The sequence below is a fragment of the Ischnura elegans genome, chromosome 8, assembly GCF_921293095.1.
Source record: "Ischnura elegans chromosome 8, ioIscEleg1.1, whole genome shotgun sequence".
In the NCBI taxonomy this organism is placed as follows: Eukaryota; Metazoa; Arthropoda; class Insecta; order Odonata; family Coenagrionidae; genus Ischnura; species Ischnura elegans.
Genome location: NC_060253.1, coordinates 99,448,039 through 99,470,447, shown reverse-complemented (window position 1 = coordinate 99,470,447; position 22,409 = coordinate 99,448,039). Strand labels below are relative to the sequence as shown.

The following is a 22,409-nucleotide window of genomic DNA, read 5'->3' as shown; positions in this document are numbered from 1 at the left end:
ATTCGTCTTGCAAAATTGTCACCTCTCGTTGAGAGGGGAAACAGTTATCATACCAAGTAGGTATCTACAGTTAATGTGAGCTGTGGTGTGAATGACTAAGGGACAACCGTACCATGTATTGTTGATTCTATTAATGACATCCATTGTGAATGTGGCGTCCGATTTCAATGTCATATTGAGCTATCTTTGGAATAGACAACTGTGTTCACTAGGATATATGAAAGATACCAGATATAGCCTTTATTTTAATGCGGTATTCGGATAATTACTGGAAAATGTATGGAAAATTTTTATGGAGTTTACTAGTGGGAAAGGCTTGACCAAACTAATACCTTCCATACTTTTCCCCTAGGAACTAATACCTTTTAAATCCGGTATGGTAAACTGCCGAACTATTAGGTAGTTCGTATGAAGGCACTATTATAAAATACCGAATAAAAAGAAAATGCATTCACATAAATATATGTAATACCTGGAAAATATTTAAGATTTTATGTATTTTTATTTTTGTGAACATTTGTGCATCAAACAAAGAAATTATGTCACAGAAAATTTGAAGTCTTGTTTTTGCATATGTGCCTCTGCATCTTTATGCATGTCGTATCGGAAAATACTCCACTTCATATAAAAATTATCAAATACAACAAGCCAGTCGTGAAATACAGGCACGCCTAGGCGTCTATTCAATGCTTTTCTGTGGCTAACCTGCTGTATACTTGCTGTTTCTTTTGGGCTTGGATTACAACAAAGCGATTTGACTCGAATTTCACTCTACAAAACCTCTTTGTTGCTCAGCGAAATGATGAGATATCCCATAACGTATCCAGAGGAGGTATACTTGATTACATTTTTTGTTCCTAATAATATTCAAGGCATCCTATTTATCGCATCACGTCGGGTTTTATCTTCCTTCAACGAATTTTAAAATGTTTACAATTTCCGTCCAGAAACGCTGCGTCCATTCCTGTTCATCTTGCTCACACCACCAGAGCTGGGATCCTAGTCTTACGCGGATAGGTATCACCATTGTTTCCTAGGGTAATTCACCCTTGCACGCGCATGTGAAGAGAGTCAAGATTCGGTTTCTATCTTAGTACGCTACTTGCTTTGGAAGCGAAGTGTCTCTTAGATTCTCATCTCTGCCACTCGCCCGCTATACGCGCTCCAGTCTTAGCGCGTAAAAGGAGAAGTCGTCAGGCATGGATCACATGACAGCAGACCTACCTACGTGCCAGTTTAAATTTCTGTTCAGGAAACAAAGAGGATTTGAAGAGATTACCTGCTATTTCCTTAAGTTGAAAAAAAATATAGTAACCTACTGAAAAAAACTACAGAAAAATTTCGTCTATTAAAATTAACATGTTTGAAAGGAAGAAATATATTGACTTAAAAGTAGAGTGTGAATTACTGGTATCTGGTGAATTACTTTTTCAGTCTAAATTGATATTCTGGAGCGTTTGTCAAACACTAGGAACGTGAATACCTCGAATTCAGGCTCAGTTGGCCAGTTTAATTCCCCGGGACATCCTTGTCTCCGTCCTGAAGGTAGGACAAAGTGTTAAAATGACTCGAGTATAAGACCTGAATAAAAAAATTCAAGTCTAAAAGTGAATTTTTAATAATTTTTATTTTTTCCCATCTATATGCTATTAATAGTTTGAGTATGACATTAATTATTCGAATGTCTGTTTCTTTCCAATGGGTCTCTACTTCGCCCCTCTCGATATTCCTTTTATCTAATGTGATTGGGCAGTGTCAGGGAAAGGATTTGAATTTTCCACATTAGGCGCATGGCGCTTGCGTTTCGATTAGAAGTTTCTCACAGATTAATCGCTCTGCATAATTAGCATACATGCGTGCGTTGCAAATTAAAGCCGTTCAGCGTAGAGCAGGGTTTTTAAATGCGACCTGGTCGGAATCCCAAGTGGGTTCAGGGAGGAAGGGGTTGGGGGAGAGAGTAAACCTGATTGGCTCGTTTCACCCATTTGCGAGAAATTGCTGCCTTTTGTTCCGAGAGCGGTTTTAAGTGGCGGTCCACGCGGAGAGTATATCGCGCCAGGCAGAAGACTGCGCCGATATGAATCTTCGCCGGGATTCTGGCTCTGCAGCGTGCAGTATGCCCGTGTCAGAGGTTTCTCCATCGGGAGAGGAGATTTCACCCAAGAAAGAGGGAGGAGGGTGACGCGGGTCTTGAGCCTTTCATACGGACTTTTTTCATTCGGTCGTTGAAGTCTCCCACCACGGAAATCGGCCGTTGAAGTCTCCCACCGCAGAAATCTTCTCACCCACTCATTCCCCATTACGGAGTTGAAATTTCTGCCCATTACTGGGGCCCGCCCCCCTAACCTGAAGGAGGAGATGGGCACGGGAGCAAGAGCCCACCATGGGGGCCCGAATTGAGGGCGGTGTTTATCGGCAAGTTGAGAAAGGGAGTTGCGGGATCGAGATGGTGATTTTAAATCTCGTGGGGCTGGGTGGCGGAGCAGAGTGGAGGAGGAATAATGCAGCATCCCTTACACCTGTCGTACTTGCGATTGATGGTTTCTAACTTTGCTCAAAGGAAGGAAAGTGAGCTAGGGTTGACTTTCTCTTGCTACTGTTGTGGATACGAGTAACTTAACTAGTAAATAAATGAGGAACTAGGAGGAACCTGTTGGTGTGCATCTAGTGGGGGTGAAGCCGTTTATATATGAAGTGGGGTATTTTTTCCTGACTAATCTGATCTCCCACGGTGGTTTTTGCAAGGTGTGTTATGGAGAGCCATGCAACGCATAGGAGTTTTTCAAAAATCAATTTACGTCGTGGATTTATAAGAAAATTCATGAGATGAATCCAGATTTTTAATTTACACTTTCAGCAGTAAAACGTCGTTTTTAATATCAAATGTAGCATGATATCCATTATGTTATAAAGTTAAGGACCCAAAAAACTGTAAAAAGTTACGGTTTTCTTCTATTTTCAAAGCTCTAGATGCTTTATTAGATAGATTAGATATTTGATTTTTCCTACTATTGTATTATAGCGGTGGAGTGGCTTACATAAATGAATAGCCTCTACAATATTGTGATAGGCGAATGGAAGGGTGTAAGAAATCAATTTGTTGTGGATTGCTTCGTTGGAATTACTTATGATGTGAATTATGAAATAGAGCAATTATCTATTTTAACGTGTGTTGGCGGCCTACGACTGTGCCCTCGGCTCTATGTGAGGCTAATTTTTATGGTAGAATGGTGGTACTATTTTAGGAAACCGGCTGAGAGAAAGTATTTGTTCTTGTAAACTCAATTTCTAGTTTCACCAAAGCGACAGCTAAAGTTTCACCAAAGAGATAGAATTTGAAAAAAATTGAAGAGTAAAAGTTGAATGGCTGTTACAAAGCCGAAATTTAAAAAGAAGCATGAACAATCCAGATCAAAAGTCACGAATTAAAGTCGTGGAACACGTAGTCCATTTTTCTCAAAATTTTCCGTAAAAACATGAAACCGTCTTCGGCCTGAACTGCTTGCTATTCCTTTTAGTCAATATCCCGAAGTTAATATCGATAACCTCTACTAATATTCCTGAGTCAATGTCGTCCGTAGTGACTAAAATGTTATAAATTTTCTTTTAAATGCTCAATTGATGATCAAACTGCTTTAAAGTGTCTTTTTGTGTGAAACATTTTTTTTATTTTGAAGTTACATAATATTTGACAGCAGCTATTGGCTATTATAAATGTCTTGTATTTCTCTGAAGAATGGGTTATGCTCTGCTTTTCTTTTGAAATTATTTATTAATTCGCCTTGGAAATTTATTTTCTTCTTAATTTGTATATTGGTTTCTTTTTTGGCTATTGACTTCATTGATTCATAGCGTTCAATATCAAAAGGAAAATTTAAAGCAAAAAATGTAGTTCATAATTTTCCTGAAGTGGTGTGCCATCACTTTATATTTGAGGTAACATGAATAATTGGATGAACAGGCCTACTTCTAATTGTGTGTTAATAATGTACTCGTTACTAGAAGAGAAGAATCACAGTTCTTTTTATTTTAAATGCTCTATTGATGATCAAACTGCTTTAAAGTGTCTTTTTGTGCGAAAAAGTTTTGTATTTTGAACTTATATAATATTTTAGAGTAGCTATTGGCTAATATAAATATCTTGTATTTCTCTAAAGTATGGTTTATGTAGGTTTGTGGGTTATATAGGTCTATGGTTTATGTATTGTAGGCTTTCACCCGTAATTTAATATTAATTACCCGAAATTAAATATTAATTATCTTAGTTTAAATGATTGGCGGTAAGTACAATAAGTTATGTCATTTTCGTAGCCAATCAGCTTCGACCCGCGATAACGTGACTGCCTAAATGAACTCATCACCCTATTCTAAGTGTGATGAATGGCATATTGTTTTGTTATTCCATGTAATTTGCTAAAGATCCCGGTTGAGATATGCTCCCGGTTGAGAGATCGGAGAGCTCTAATCAACCTAGAATCGAATGCGGACTGGGGTTGATTTACTTGAGAGGTAATATGTGGGGTCACTGTGTGGCAATTAGGGGAGTGGTGTTCGTCTTAAAAGGACCTCAAACGTCTTGGCTTCATTTATGGATGGCGTCTCCAAGTTGTGATGTGGGAGCGAGACGAGCGAGAGACATCGGGGAAGAGATGTGGCTGTACCCATTGGGTGGGAGGGATACCTGTGTCTGCTCCCGTCCGCCTGCGTGAAAGTTGGCCGAAAGGAGAGGGGGGATGGAGAGATATATGGATGTGTGACATAGATTTCCCGTCCGACAATTAGAGAGAGCTTAAGGAGACGCGCTCTCGATGGATGAGATGAGTAGGAAACGATTTCTCGGGAGCCCATAGGGCGTGCTCAGGACTCGATTTCCATAAAGTCATCCTGCTCAGGCTTCGGAGTCGATTTGAGCCTTTGTCTAACAAGGGGAAGGTAATTGCATCGGATCGAAAATCCTCGTTGGAGGACTGCATATGAAATGGATATCAGAATTGAGGTATTACGAAACAGCAGCTTATTTAATCGTGAGTTTAGTTTTCATGCGACGTTTTTAAGGGCAGAGCTTGGTGTCCAAATTATTTTCGGATATCATATTCTCTTATACTGTGGAATAATTTCAAGTGAATTCAAATAAAATAAGTATGTAAGGGAATGAGCAGTATCGATCATACTTTTAAATATTTTTGAAATCATATTGCATGATGGTGTTAAATACTTTAAATTTTCCGGCAAGAATTTCTTCATTTTCTCCTAAGACTCCTAAGACGAAGAAAGAGGATGTAAAAGAAACTCGATGAATATGAGTTTAATACTATTGCGTGTTACGGAACGGAAACGATCCAGCTTTATGGGGCCTTGTTAATGTAATGGAATCTTTAACATATTATTATTCCGCTTAAGATATGAGAAAAATTGGTTTCATCGAGACTTTAAGTGGGTGAGATTATTATTTGTCACTTCTAGGTACAGAACCAAATTATTGACAAAAGGGCTTCTCATATGTGAATGAATGCAACTCGATGCTCCGTGTCTTTTAATTTTTATGATGGTTTTAAACATTTTATCTGTTCAAAGTATACGTTTTGGAGGAAAAATCGTCAAATTAATGGCAAGAATCTCACTTGTAACATTCAGATATTTATGTTCTTTGGAAATTTCTCAATTTAAATTAAAAAAAAAACCTAAAACAGGAATGCTGTATGAAAAGATTGCAGTAGTGGTGTTCGTAAGGAAAATGGAAAATGTGGAACGAGTCCTAAAGAAAAAGAATTGGATACCCTTATTTTTAAAACTAGATGACACTGTGACAGCGTTGACTTATACACTCCGGATGCCATATCAATTCCTTTAACAATGCCCTATTGTTTTCACAGAAACTCGTCAAGACGCGGGTATTTCCTGTTGCTGCAACGGAAAATGAAGAACTAACTTTGATTTGCCAGAATTGTGGAAGGAGTACATTAATTTAGTAAAATGGCGCTGCATTCAGGTCATATAGCTAGAGTGTGTTAATTTTTGCGTAAGCCACTAAGTAATCAGAATCAGATGTAATTTCATTTCAATTCTTAACATCAAATATTGCAATTTATGGAAGCAGGACTATCTATTTAATTAATGACACACTAATTACAGTGGTAATTTTGATGGGTTAGGGAATCCCACATGGCAATACATTTTTCCACTAGAAGAGAAGTAAAATTTAGCAATATCGCTAGTTAAATTATCAAAATTTTGTTCCTTTAGCTGTTTTTTCTGTATACATGCCGATGTTATTCAGTTATGCTTCAGTTCGACACACAGAACACTAAATTACCCTCGCTCTCTCCACTTCAACTAATGGTAACTCGGGCTTTACCGATAAGCAAATTGATTGCTAATCTATCATGACCCATTAACAGACTATATCGATTTAATGGCAGAGTATTGAATGTAGTTGTGAAGCAATTATTTTAATCTTTTTTTATTAACCAACTCTCTACATTTTAAATGTTACTTGAGCACTATTAGCATCACTTGATGGTATGTCGTGAAAGCCTTTTTTTCATTTAAATTTCTGTATTATGTCTTCATGGTAGTTTTTGAAGCAGTTAAGGCAAGCGAGAAGAGGGACAAGGGAGTTAAGAAGCTAGGATTTCGAGTGCGCGAATCTGAACAAGTATTTTCGCACATGTACTTAAAAACTATCTTTAACGAGCATTACAGGGGTTCAGCGAATGTCGATATGTCAATGTTGATATTTATAAATTGACAATTTTTCCTGTTATTTTCACCTACTGCAGCGACATTTTTATGAAATTAACGTGATTTTACTCCAGTTACGGTATTATTTTGGTATTGACTAAAATAATAGCTGGTAATGAGTATAATTTTTATTTTTAACATGCCTCTAAAGATATAGACAACATAAGGACGTCTGTCTATCAGTCAAGAGGTGCATAAGATTTAACGCAAAATGGAATACTACAAATGATTAAATATCGCATCAAAAGTCAGCAAAAATGGCTGGTTTGCACGCAACTTGTAGACGTGTAAAATGTGTTGTATTTCAAAGAATTTTTCTAGACCACAACACTAAATTTCATGACTTACCGTCCATGATTGCTAGGTTATGAGCAATTGCAAATTCTTTTGTTTATTGGACGGAAAATGGAATACATGAAACTTTTATTCAGACAGGTATAGTTCTCATCAGATTCCCTAAGTTTGCAGAGCAAATGTCAACATGTATGTCTAAAGTTAGAGACTCAAACCGAAAAAAAACATCGGAATGGGAAAAAGATCAGAGATCGTATTAGAATTCATTGCATCCTTCATACTATACGTTAACATAGAGAAGAAATAGATTGGTTTGAGAGAAGTAATTTCAAGCTTTTGGTGATTTTTTTCGGGTGTGCCCTGCGTACCTATTTGGTTTGTTTCCCGACGTTTCGCAGCTGTTGCTAGCCCCCTTATTTTTAGGGAGCAAAGCTAGTTTTTCCGCGAAGGGTATTCATTAGGCTAAAACCCTCCCTGGAAAAAATATCCGTATTCCATAAGAAAAAGAGACCCCCAACGGCCGCAAAACGTCGGGCAACAAACTGAATAAGTACGATGGTACATCCGGGAAAACATCACCAACACCTGCGAGAGATTCAATCTAGAAGTAATTTCCAGATTAACGTTTTATAATCCAGGGCATCTAATTAACGGCAGAAAAAGAGTGGAAGAAGCCCAAAGTTTAGAGGCACACGCTGCATTTCAGGAGGTGGGGATGTTGATGATAGTGTTGTGTGCTCGACATTCGGGACGAGTTTTCTTGGGTAGTGATAACAGGAAGAACACGCCTATTCGCCCCTTTCACTTGACGGAAGATTCTTTAGTCGTGGCTCATGAGTCATAATGTAGGTAGTCAAATCGCCTCGTTTTGGCGCAGAGGAAAACTGCCGCAGTAAAATACATCATGCGTTGTAAAATATCACTCCCAGTATAGGTATCCGTGAGGAGATGAAGATTCTTCATTTCTTCCGTACTCGAAAGGACATTCAGCCCGGCTATTTGTATTTACAATCATTAATTGGCTTTTGAAGAAAAAAGAAACTCTCACTCAATTGGCTTTCACAGGTGAGGTAAGTCAGCAAACTGGAATCCGAACAGGTTTGTATTTAGCCGAAATTTATTGACGGATGACTTGGAAACCCGGATACTGTAGTTCTGAGTGTATTTGCTTAAGATGAGTTATTCAAGAAGGATATTTTTAATTCTTCCCTTGCATGAACTTGTGGTTGATGCTGTTAGCAAGTCGTAGTATTTTAGCAGAAGTTGGAGTAATATTATGTTTTTTGGAATCTTTCAGGACGGATTTCAGTCATTTTTTGTTAATATATTTATGAGAGTTCATTGTTTTAAATCTTCGTAACTGGCTGATAATTGTAATAATTTATTTGAAATGGCGTTCTTTTTTCTTTATATACCTCATTTTCAGCATATACTATTAGGATACGTTGGTTTGCCAATTATTTACGCGGGTCCCCTATTTTGCTATTCGTAGTAGCGACTAAAATTACCCTTGGATTAGAATTACTTAATTGGCTTATAGCATATGCTTCGCGTAATGCGTTATAAGTGAGCGTAGTATGATATTAGTGAACGAGTTTTGATAGGTCTGTTTCTTCCTTTTCTTAATTGTGTACCAAATGCGAGCAATTAGCCGAGAGTCGCGTGATTTCCTCAGGGCCTCTCAAAAGTTTTTTTTTACGCACATGCGATAAACTCGATTTTGAACGTTAATTTTTGCCTTAGACAGAGTGTAAAATTTGTGCTTCGAATAGAGTACGTTGCATAAAATTATACTTTCAGCGCTAGTATTACTTCAATTTGTGAATCTTTACTTTTTAGATGAGAAATGAATTGCATAAACTGTTAGATGACAGTATTTAGGGTATAGAAGAACGGAGGAAGATAATATAGTAGATCGGAGAACTATATTTTTCGTATATAATCAACCATTTCCTCGCTAATATCCTTTTTTTACATTTCAAATGCCATTTCTCTGATACCAAGCAGACAGATGCATTAATTAATTAAAGCTTCTTATTAATCGGTTATTATTAATTAAATAAATCATTTAAATTATTTATTCAATATCAAATATTTATAATTTAAAATTTTAATTATTTAATGTTGAGTATCAATTATTTCAAATTCCTTTTGTAAACAAATCGTAGGTTTTTTAATAGTTCTCATTGATCCTTTTGTGTTTTTAGCCCACTTGTACGTGATGATTTCGAGATCATTGGTACTGCTATGGCTACATTGAATTTGGTCATCGTCCGTTTCCTACCTATGTTTCTCCTTTCTTTGCCGCCTCTGCGTTGACGAAGAAATGTGGGACGAGGTGTAGCCGACTGATCGCGGCAGCACAATCCCTTTTTGGGAACACTTCAAAAACTTCTCCAAATCACTTCTATCATTCGCCTCTCTCTCTCTCCTTCTCCTTAACCTCCTTCCCTTCTTCCAATCTCACCTCACCGCAACCTCTAACCCTTCACCTCCTTATTTCATATCCTCTCCACTCCACTCTCTCAATGCAAACCGTCGTACATATATCCCTCTCTCGTCGTGGGCATCCTCAATCTGACAACGGACCATTGCTCGGGCTGAAAAATGTTTTACCCCAGTGCATACTTCTCTCAAAATATGACAAGTTATCCACGCTCTCGTCTCGGAGAGGTTTTATTATGATGACTAAGAATATTTTTCTTGATATGAATGAGCGAAAAGAATTAAATGCCCAGACACTTCTCTTCCTGAGCTGATATGCACGTATAGTTATTACTTTGACTCATAGAAATTGCAGTATTTTATTGCGAAAAAAGAATTTCAATTGGCTTTGTCCAAGGATATTTGCAGTAACGAGAGTACACTCTGTTAAACAGACCTATTTCCAGCATCCCATATTAAGTCCCCTGAAAGTTATGTAATTTATCTAAGCTAAGGCAAATCTTTCAATATGCCTTAATAATTATTAAAGAAATAAGCTCTTATAAATTTTTTTTTTTAAACCAGCCTTTATATTTAGATTACAGGGGATGAGCAACGTTTATATATGACACAAAGCAAAAAAACTCAGTGACCCCGAAAAACCAAAAGTGACGTATTAAAAAAGTCACTATATTTATTAAATTTTCAGTGAATGGTAAGCCCCCTATGTTTCAAAATGCCACCCCTATGCTTTTAAATGCCTACCCCTATGTTAAAAATGCCACGAAACACGAAAATCGACCATTTGGAACTTCTTAGATCAAAAACATGTTTTGGGGGGGGGTTGACTGGGGGGTGGTTAAAGGGGGGTTGGAGAGAAAAAGTTATATTTTCATGTATTGTCATCGGAAATGAAGAAGTGTGCAAAATTTCAGCGTTTTTGCTTCACAGGAAGTGAGTCAAATTTGAGTTACAAGATTTGTACCAGACAAACAAACAGACAAACAAACAGACAGGTTGGTGAGTTGATATAAAGGCTGGAAAAAATAGATCACAAAATGACCTTAAGATCCTTTTGACAAATGTGAAACAGAGCAAATGCATTTTTTAGCTGCTAGATACTGTGTTCAATTATGACTGAATAATATCAATGAGCTCAGTCACTCCAATTTTTTCCAAAGTAATTTCACATCTCCGGCACTGCCGGCTTCGTTAAATATTACTTAAATAATGAATGAATTTTATCGTTTGTTGAGTGGTGCTTTTATTTTAAAAGAAAAATTTCTGTTGGAATCGGGTTTCTCGTGGGAATTAATAGCAAGTTGTGTGTATCAGCGTGAAAATGTGATTTGAATTTATTAGAGCCACGTTTGGTATGCAAAATGCAAGTTCTCTATCTACCATTACATTATCTATATGTCAAGTATGCATAGCCTTAGGCCAGATGATTTACGACGGTCAGTCATACCTATGTGGCCTGAAAATACTATGCTCTTCAAATCTTCGCATTTACCTAATTTCAATTTTTTCAATCTAACGGGTTTCTTTACTCATTGTAATTATGATACGTTCATAGCAGTCAGTCGGGTACAATAGATTTGCTTATTGGTCTACAACTAGGTTTACTTTTGTGTTTATTTGTTATCGACCTAAATTTTAGCTCACACTTGTTCATCAGCTCTTAACCTCTCATTTTTCCTCACAAACGGAAAAATTGTGAGGGGCATGTGATTCAGGAGCATATCCTGAAAATGTTGTGAAATCGGCATAACTCATTTCATGGGCTAAATGCAAACGTTTTTAGTAAACTTTCACCAATTGAGACTTCCATTATTATTAGGAAGATATTAGTTGGTAGTAATCAGGAAGGCGACACACAATTTACTCCAGTCTTTCCACATTCTTAGCATATATTTCCTTCCTCAGTAGCCCCTCCTTTTCATTCTGTTTAGGAACCGTATTCCTTTCCTCTCTCCGGCACATTCACATAACATTAATTCATCTATCACGGTTTACAGTACCACCTTATACCTACATCTCTGAAAAAAATTGTTTCCTATAGGGTTGGACCATTTCCTAAAACGATCTGTTCGGAAGTACCCAATTAACTTTTGGTAATTTTATGTATTTCTGTGCTGCTCTTCGGAACTGGATGAATACAATTCATACATTTATTTACCTTTATAGTCCAGGAAACAATGCATCTATGGCCTTAAAGGCGGAAATCTAACAAAAGACGTACGAAGGTCACAAACACCCATGACTAGGATGACATTCGGTTAGGCAGGTTAGGACTTTACCTCGCCGACATGGAGACCAGAAATGGAACAATTCACTGAATTCATTGAAAAATACACGCTAAAAGATGTCTAAAAATTATCTTATTCTACAGAATTCGATGCTGCGGTTTCCTCCGCGTTGGTTTTCCTTCAAAACGAGAGTTTCGTTGGCGATTCACGAGGCATATTCAGGTTTCACTTCAAACCGGAGACTTAAGTTCCGCCATTTGATCCACTCCGCGAAAGCCTACACCCTTACACGTTCGTCGAAGCATCCTTCAACATGTAATACCTATCGCACGCTGAGATTCTGTTCGAGAAAATTGAGTGCCATCCATCACTTTGAATCCAGGTCGAGATCCCACTTGCCCCGAATAATGTCAACGTGAGCCACCCCCATTTTGTGAATAGTCATGCGAGAAATCGTTTTCCTCCCTCATTTTTAAGTGGACGCGTGCTGCGATAATTAGCTAGCGCTCGTTATCATCAACAAGCCAGAGATCTTTCAGAGAAACGATTCCGTCCCAGATCGTTGGATTTGATATACATTGAGGGCTGCTGGAGAGTTTAATGAAGTCGGAGCGAGCGTTTCTTTGGTGGCCCACATTAAGGGTGCTAAGTGCAGCGTCACGATGTCCCCATCTCGGTTTAGCCTATTTATCAAGGGTTTATATGCGCGGCATGGAAGATGAATTTACATTCTTTGTGCTCGTGAGCAATTTTGGAAAGAACTTCATGCAAGTTTTCTGGAGGGAAATTAGGTATATGCGGACAACAATAAGACGTAAAAGTTCTTACGACCGTGACAAAGCCAGCTGTAAGGAGGCGACTCGTTTCAGGAAATCGTTGAGTGGGCCTCTTTTAAAACTATTTTTTATTAATCCAGTAGGCATGGCAATGCCAATATTATTGCATTTTGTTTCGATTGAAAATATCTCTTTTCAAGTTAACGTCTTACACCGAAGGTAAATTGCTATTCTATCTCTCAGGTATTTTTGGCGAAGACAAATAAAAATTTATTTTCTACTAAGAAGACTATTTTTTGATCTAATTCCGGCACCTCAATGGAAAAAAAACTTACAGAAATGCAAGACGGTCACGTTGGTGATCGCGTGTGAAGCAGATTTTCGGTAATCATCAATTAAAGGTCTATATTTTTTTATTATTAAAGCAAACAGTTTGTACTGTGTCTTGGATATTTTGTCTATCTGTATGATTTCCTTCTTAATCTCGGTACAACATTTCAAGTTTATTTGATTGGGAGTTAACTGAGTGAGCGTGGCATTGTACTTAGCGTTTTTTTTTCTTTACAAACGTATATTTATTTAAAAATTTAGTCATGGATCATTATGTGCATTTACCTTATTGTTTTGGTGATTATTCAACTTATATCACCATGGATTCAAACGCTTTTTTGAAATGTCTGTAATATTATGAAAATAGCCGGTGAAGCCTTATTTTTGAAAGCGGAGGATACGTGTAGGAAGTGTTATAGATAAAGAAGTATATTTACTTAGAGATAGAGATATTTATTCGATTATATTCATGCCAATGTGTTTTAAACGTCTTTAAGTATTTTTCGTGCGTTACAAGCGTGTAAACAGATTTAATTAATTACCCTTTTAATGTATTTGGAATGGTTTAGTTTCATCTTGGAAGGAGTTAAAATTAATTTCATTTTAATTTTTTGGCCATCGTGGGCGTGCTTATTGTGGTGGAAACAATGTAAAAATACCTATTCATTGAGTTTAATGCAGTACTTTTTATTTTCCAATCATAAATCTGCGAAGAAGATATCCATGTTTATTGCTTAAAGAATGCAAACGAAAACAAGTTTCTGTAATCGATAGAAACAGAATAGGCATAAAATCCATTTTTTATGAGAGAGAGAGGCATGTATTAAAGCTACAGAGAAAAATACAGTTCATTATTTAAGAAACTGATGAAGTTTTAACATTCCAATACAAATCACAAAATTGACAGCGTCCATAGAAACGACACTTGGCTGATCATTTCTTTTTAACAGTTGAAAGACTTTACATTTAACCCTTTTGAGTTTTTTGCTTGTGATCCATATCAAATTTTAAGAAAGCATATGTATTTCGCTGTTATTATTCAAATGTAGCATAATGTTTTTATAAGGCTAAATAATGCTTCATCCCCTGGTTTGAGATTTATACCTGAGAGAATTATTTTCAAAGTCCACCGTATAACCTCGCCATTTTTTTCTCTCGAAGAAAACGGTCGGCAAGCTTTTTAAAATTTAGAATGTCGATTGTTTCCTGGGTGAGATTAACAATTTTCAATTTGCATAAATAAGGAATTTAGAGAGGAATAAGTAACATGATCTAAACAATGAGCGCTGGTGCGAAGCGGTATGGAAACATTACACAATTACTGGTGTTATTGAGTTTATTATAAGACCAAATTTTTATATTTTGGTAAATACTCTCATCCAATGGATATTTCAAATTGAAAATTTGCAGAAATAAGTGGTGATGATGTGGTTACTGTAAATGGAATCTGAAGTAATTTGTAGTCGTTAGAGTTATATAGAGATGACATCTAACGGCTTAGAAAATAATACATATGTTTGAGTAGGGATATAAAATAAACCTTCATATTTTAAATATATTTCATATTTTACATTGTTGGAGTGGACGACAATATTCATACATTCGTTAAAGATTAGATTCATCCTTATTTTTGTGTCATTCATAGCTCTTTAATACGTTATTATGTTGGAAACACATTTAAGAATTTATCTCCCTCTAAAGTTTCATATCCTCATTAAAAAGTTTGCATTCACGCACATGAGATTACTATGACTTTGGCGCAGTCATTTCCACATAATTTTTCACTGCTCACAAATAAATGGTCAGATAAGCAGGTTTTATCTTCGTATAATTTCTTAACTGAGTCAATAACTATTCTCCCTGCATACCGTTAGTCAGTTAATTATATTGTTATCATTAATCATCACTAAGCCTTGGGATGTAAAGTTTCTCCAATAATGTCCCCATAAGTTTGCCTTTAACAGTAGTTTGTTGCTTTTCGAGTGCTAATTCTACGAGGTATTCATTGGCAAAGAGTTGCGATACAGCTATCATCTAATAGAATCTACACCCATTTGTTTATATTCATCAGATATAGCTTATTTCATACGCTGAGGATTTTTGTGTACTGCATCTTCACCGGATGTGCCGTGGCGTCTTAATGATTTCATACAACACTGATTATTTGATTCCATATCGCGCGTCTATAAAGTTTTGCGTTCCCATTGGCGGACTTTTATGGATTCAACTTTAAGATTATGTCTACAATAAAGATATGGTGTGGCATTTTTCCCAATGCCACTATATACAGTATATGCCAAATTTCTACCTTTACAATTTTTTTTTAAAAATATGTATTCTTTTTAGCTCAAGGCTAATTACGTAAAATTTGGGCTGTTCATCCAAGAGAAATAAATTATTGTGTACTGAATCTTGTTTATAAACTTAGGATTCTCGCTTATGGAGGTTTTATTTATCTTTAAAATGAAAAAATATTATTTTGAAGACATTTTAAGACTGTTCCTATACTGTCATTTTTATCCCATCAATTTACCTGTTTCTTTTTTTGAAAAAAAAATGCCTCGCAGCAGTCTTGGATTTTTGCTACCGCTCAGACCAAATAAATAATAAAAAAAAGGTCAATACTGGGTGGAATAAGTGTGAAATTTGAATGGAATTGAAGGAATAAAATGTATTCACGAAATTGTGAAAACCCATTATAAAGAAAGAGAGTGGAAATTTGAGTATGTGAGATTCTTTTTCAGTACGAAAGGGTCTCACTATATAATACCGCTATCACCAAATAAATAATAAATAACAGGTCAATTACCGGTGGAATGAGTGTGAAATTGGAACTGGTGAAGTTGTAAAAGATGCGGCAAAATGCATGATAGAAAAAAGTTGCACAAAGGAAACGTCTACTCACTTCAGCCGCCTCCAGCGTCCCCGCTGTCCTCACTTTATGTATTCCGTCCAGGTCACAGCCGTCGGCGAGCAAAGGGTTAAAAGCTCTTTTTTGACGCAGCGTCTTTGGAATTAGCCTCCTAGCTTTGGATCGTTGTCATCGCCGTGAGATTCACCGCGGCCGTCAATCCGTTTCCCGCAAACAGCTGAGGCGACGGTCGGAAGAAGGCGCGCTCGGCGCTCGCATCCATCCAAGTCATCGTGTTGATTGGCGCTCGGGACGGCGTAGCGTAAGCACTGTTTCACTAACAAATGCACGCCAGTTTTCTTTTCTCACCCTGGCCAAATTATTGAAGAGAAGTGTTTTGGGCTCACTGAAATAATGCCATTGGACATTCACGTTTTGTTTGACCGAAAATCATCTCCTGCAAAGCCGTGTTATCGCTCGGTATTGTCTCACTGTGGGTTCAGAATTTTTTAAAGAGCCATACTTGACTTGTGGAGGTTTATATTTGAAAACTTATTTTGAAAAGTGAATGGAGTGGAAAGGACTGAAATCGATTCACTCTGCTGATCTTTATTAATCCAAAATCACTGTGGAAATATCGTGTTATTTCTTATTTTTGCGCCAATGTGGCCAGAATTCACTGCCATGAATGGGCATAAAATTCGTTGTAGCCAAAGTCAGGCGTCTTATTTTTCATGATAATATTGTTATTATTATGAAGTTTATGTGCTTTGTAGCAACATTTGGATGTTTAATTCCCTGATAATAATCTCCAGAGTGGAAAAACGGCAATATCTCGCGGGGTCGACACTGAACAATGGCTTCCTCGAAGAAATCCAGAAGTTCCCTGGCGAGAAATCCATCGACAAATCACGCTAACACGCGTGCCTCTCCAAGGTTGACAGCTAACATTTCTCTCGTCTTGATTAATGGTAGCACCCCCGAAAAAATTTGTCCCGCGGGCCACCTCCGGCCGGGATATTATTGTCCGTTCCACTTTGGAGGACTGGTTATTCGCTCGTTGAAGTCACCGAGGAGGAAGAGGATCGCTCGTTGAAGTCTCCGGTTGCGTTGTTCCCCGGGGGGGAGTGGGAGGAGGCACCGGGGGGATTGTCAAAATGTTCGCCCGGGCAGTCGCTCAGCCGCGCCGCCACAACTCCACTCTCGTCCGTCGGAATGAGCGTTTGGATGCGGAGAAGTCGTGGCGGAGGTGAGAGGGAAGTGATGTACACAAGTGGAGGAAGAAGGGACGGGAAGACTCGGAACTTGGATGGTTGCTGTTGGGTGAGGTGGAGGAGGAGAGTGGAGGGTCGCCCGAACCATTGGGCTCTTCGTTCATAGCGCGCGCGGGTGAGGTGGTCTCTCGTAGGTGGGGATGAGGGGGGAGCCGAAGGGTTTCGCTCTCCCCCCCTTGCGCGATCGTAGAGGATGAGGATGGCGAGGGGAGGCTCTTGACTGCTGCTGCCATCGCATCGCATATTGCGCCAACTTCTCGTCTCACGATTTCCTCACCACAGAGGATGAGCGCTTTTGCTGCGGTCCGTCTCTTCATTCCCCTTCATCACTTTTTGTCTCTCTCTCTCTCTGAGATTGCGATTATGTCATTTGGTTATCTTTGCTCCGTGATGTATGCCGTAAAGGTGATTTGCATCATGATATTATGGGACCGAAAAGTGATATTTTAATTAAAGGCGCTATTGAATTTAGTTGTTTTCACGATCATGATCAATGAGGCGTAATTGACTTAAAAATTCTATCATTGCTTAACTTTTTTGAAGTTGATTGTAATAATTTCTTGTAATCACATGGTTGTAAGCATTTTGAGATCGTCTTCATATCCAGCCTTAGATATTGTTTATGTTGTGATCCATTTCTTCATTCCCTTCATCATATTTTTTTGGATTCTCTGAGATTGCAATTATGTCATTTGGATATCTAAGCTCCGTGATGTATGACGTAAAAGTGATTTGCATCATGATATTATGGGACCGAAAGGTGATATTTAATTAAAGGCGCTATTTAATTTAGGTGTTTTCACGATCATGATCAATGAGGCGTACTTTGACTCGAAAATTCTATTATTGATTAATTTTTTTAAAGTTGATTGTAATAATTTTACGTAAGCAAACGGTGATTAGCATTTTTGAGATCCTCTTCATATCCAGCCTTAGGTATTGCTTATATTGTGATCCGTTTATTCATTTCCCTTCATCATATTTTTTTGATTGCCTGAGATTGCAATTATGTCATTTGAATATCTATGCTCCGCGATGTGTGATGCAGAGATGGTTTGCATCATGATGTTGTGGGACCGAAAAGTGCTATTTGTATTGAAGACGCAATCTCATTTTTGTGTTTTCACAATTATGAACGATATGATATAGGCACTCGAAAATTATATTATTGCTTAACTTTTTTGAAGGTAGTTGTAAGCATTTTTGTAAATACATGGTTGTAAGCATTTTTTACATCCTCTTCATATCCAGCCTAAGGTATTTCGCCATATCTGCAGTTAAATTATTTTCCCGTTCATATTTTATGGCGTGTTGAGCAAATCTTACAAGCGATAAGAGCGATATTAATCTTGTGAAGCAAGTGTACCAGGATGGCCCGCGACCCAGGCCATTTTAGTGATTTTTTTGCTCTAATGTAAAAAAAACTCGGAAATTCTGTGTCCAGAATCTAAAATTTTCTCTTTCATGTGAATGTTTCGTGGGTTGATGTACGCACGGCTCAATGTATTTAACCCATTTACGGCCAAAGGTGCGAAAACGCACCATTTTTTAATTAGTTTGTGAAAAATTATTTACTCCGTTATTTAATAGTTTTTCCATGGTAAATTACCCTTTATATGGTAAACTTATTTTTAAAACCATTTTCTTTAATAATTTTGACTTGATTATTTAGTTATAATTTTTCAATTTTACTAAATTTCATGCTCATCGAGGGCTATCAACTTAATATTTTTTTACGAGTGCACTAAGAATATTTATGAATCCTATTACTAGTATTATAAGTGTACTAATAATGCTTAATTACTCAGATTTTTTAAAACCAAATAATATGTTTAGAGATGTACAATTTTGACACTTGTATATAATGGTGCGTTTTCGCACCTTTGGCGTTTGGGGGTATGGCGGATTAGGGCTGAGGCACCGTATCGAGAGACAAATGTAGCAAACCTTGGTCACTAATATTGTACGCTGCCCTGTAATTATTCGGTGAATCAATTTAATCCCTGTTGGGTTTTAAATACCATAAAATGTACTTTCTTATCTTATTGGTCTCACAGCTGTCGTCTTCTAAAATGTGGCTTCTTTTAGCCATTATGTACTAATGAGCAATTTCATTACCCGCCACGAGACCTATCGGTTTTCAACTGTGTGTAATGTACTGTTTCTCAAACAGCGCTGGTAAATCAGAAACGGATCACTGCTACGTATAGTTCAATAGATCTTACCTTCTAACGCTAGAAGAAAGCTTCAAGAAGTTAGTCTCATTGGTCTATTCGCATTCGTTAGGTATGACGGGTGTAACTGGGTGATCCTACATCTTCAATATCAACGTTTCAGGCAACGTAGGAGCGAAAAAAATTATCTTTTTCATTTCATCAAATTTGCCAAGACTACTGTAGGTGGATAATAAAACAAGGTGTATGTCCACCCAAGATATATTGACCACTTTAGAGGAAACCCTGGATTCTGTGGATGAAGCCACGGATGTTGTCTAAATACCGCCAGACGTTAAGAACTTGACTGATGAAGAAGACGTCGATGATAACATTTGAACTGCGAAGCCGATTAACAATGACATCGCGGTAACATTGCAAACGCATCGAGGCGATGATAGTGGAGTGGATAGTGGAGCACCGGCTGAGTGCGCAAGAAGAAGAAGGAAAGCCATCAGAGTACCAAAAAAGATATTCAGTCGTCTGATAAAAGGCACTAATTTTCCAAAATGGAAAAAGGATATTGATGCTAAGTTTTTGTGTCGTCCAATATCAAAAGAGAAGGAATATGACGAAAAAATAAGACGTAAATTTGTGGGTATGTCTCCATCTGACATTTTCCTCCGGTTTCTTGATGACGAGGTTTGGGAGGGAATGGTATATTTTTCAAAAAAAGTAATATATGTTACTTATAGCAGTAGGCATCAGTTACAATTAGTATTGTAGATTTGAGAAGTGTCTTGAGATTTTGATTCTGTCTAGGTATCATGTGCTCCCGCAGCAGGACATGAGCTTGTCTAAAGATATTATAAAGATAAATGGGTTGAATTAGTTCGTCAAACTATGAGTAGAAAGAGATAAAGGAAAATATCCACCTTTTCTCTCGACAAAACGGACAAATGTGCAAAGCTGAGACCAATATTTACTATGCTGAATGCTAATTTTTTGCAGTTTGGAGTTTGTCCTCGTAACCTTTCTATGGATGAGCAAATGGTTCCGTGATTTGGACGCCACTCAGCGAAAATGATGATAAAAAATAAACCGGTTTGATTAGTGTTCAAATTATGGTGCCTTTGCACTTCAGATGGTTACCTCATCCAATTTGTCTTCGTATGCAGGGGCTAAATCAATCAAACTAATGGAGTGAAGGTAGGATTAGGAGCTATCTTTGTTTCCCATCTCTTGAAAATAATTCCCGAAATTACTCAGCATCGGTTATTTTTTGACAACTTCTCTTATACATGTTTCTTGTTCCAAACACTGAAGGAAAGGCGATCCTTTGTAACTTGAACCACTCGGGGAAATAGAACTGGAAAGTGCCCGCTTGAAGACCCTAAAGCTTTTGGAAAAAACCTCTGAAAATTGATTATGCTTTTGACGAGGAATCTGAATTGCTCGCGGTCAAATGGAATGCAACCTCTGTTACAATTGTGGCCAGCAACAAATAGCCAATTTACCAATTTGAGAGAAAAGGCATAACTATTCCCCAGCTTCTGTCATTCCAATAATCCCATAGGTGGATTATACATCACGATAATGCAAACGCGAATTATAGAATCAAAATCAGAGGGAAAAAAAGGTGGTGGACATTGTTTACCAATTTACTGGAAAGTGTGTTAACTAATTCATTGAAAATCTATAGGAGGGCAAAAAATGTCATCAATTGATTTTTCAAAGATCATATGACGCGCTAACGTCAATAAAAGGTGACCGATTCAGTTATGGCAATCACCAAGAAATACATGCAGAAGGACCATCAAATCCGAAAAAAGACAAACCTTCTCGTAATTCTTTACTAGCAGACACTAAAGAAGATAATGCAGGTCATATTATCGAAAAAAAAGGTAACAAGGAAAGGTGTAGGTAATGTTAAAATGTTAGTCAGTGTTAGGGCACAGTGTATATTTTTGGGTAAAATTTAATGTGCCCTTATATTCAAATAATTTTCATTAATAAAAGGGATTTTTATAGTATGAACGCTTACTTAATGATTTTAAATACTAAATTATGCGTTTATATGTGTTTATAAATTAAAAAGGTGGAAAAGAATAAGATTTTAGTTTTTCACGGTATGTTAACCGAAGAACCCACATTCCGCCAAAGGTGCGAAAACGCACCATTATTTTTTTGTTATAAATAAATTTTTTAGAACCTCAAATTTTTCAAAATTTCTTTTCTAGTATCTATTAAGACTAAATATGATGATAAATTCAAATATTTCTACCGAATATTAGCCTTGGCCGTTAATGGGTTAAATGGTAATTAAATGGAATTGCCATAGCTGCTCCGTTCCCGATTTTATAGGATTTTGTGCTTCAAGTTGCACGCGTTGCAAGCTTACAAATACTTATAATATTATAAGTCATTATTATTGCTTATATAATGCGTTCCTTTTGTGTATTTTAAAGTGTCCAACTATGTTCAGTACCTCCAATGGTTTCCCTTTGATAGTAGTAAAGCTTTCTATTAGTTCAGCTTTGGAGGTGCATTTTCTTTTCCATCCTAATTGGGAAGCCTCACTCAAGGTATTTTTATTCAGTGGCATGGAAAAGTGTTATTCAGTACTCGCTCATCTCTTACTGTTGGTTCAGTGTCCCAAGAAGCAGTTAATAGCATTATTTTGTATTCACCATTCACGGTACTCAGTTGTTTTCAAACTCGGCCTGTACTCCCCAGTAAATTTTTCCACAGGTATTATTTTCGATAATTTTTATGATTTTTTTTATTTTTATAAAGTGGTACACATACAGCAAGATGCCAATTTATAGTGCAATTATAACAAATAGAGTTAAATAATTAAATTTATTAATTCAATATTACAATTTTAAATAAAATAAAAAACGAAAACAACAAACACTTATCCAGTATATAGTCATTCATGCATTAAATATGTTGATGCCAGGTGAGTAAAATTTTTAATTGTCAGAGAAAACGGATCAGTATCACCCGGGAGAGAATTTATTCGATAAAAAGTCTATGTAATAGAGAGTGCTTAATTACAGATAGCCTGGGTGTGGCGGGAAGGTACTCTGATGTTGAAGAAGGAAAAAATATCAGGACTGTCGAAGTGTTAGTTAAGGGCATTTTAAATGAATTTTATGTCTGATTCAAGTCGGAGACGGGAGAGACTAGGAAGGGATAAAAAGGATAAAACTGCACTAGTAGGTGCCTCGCGGGGATTTGGGTTTCTAAATTTTTCAATAAAAAAAATTATAAAACATTTAAGGGTTGGAAGATTAATGTTGGTACATGCTCTT

The 22,409-nt window shown here is 37.1% G+C and overlaps 1 protein-coding gene across 1 annotated transcript in view; it reads right to left on the bottom strand.

The window, feature by feature from the left end:
* The window catches only part of LOC124164467 (zygotic gap protein knirps-like), a 61,980-nt gene extending 44,967 nt beyond the window's left edge, over positions 1 to 17,013 (bottom strand). Inside the window, exon 1 of the mRNA XM_046541794.1 lies at positions 15,720 to 17,013. The gene's annotated coding sequence lies outside the window, so the exon portion shown is untranslated. The remainder of the gene's footprint in view (positions 1 to 15,719) is intronic.
* Between the last annotated feature and the right edge of the window lie 5,396 nt (positions 17,014 to 22,409).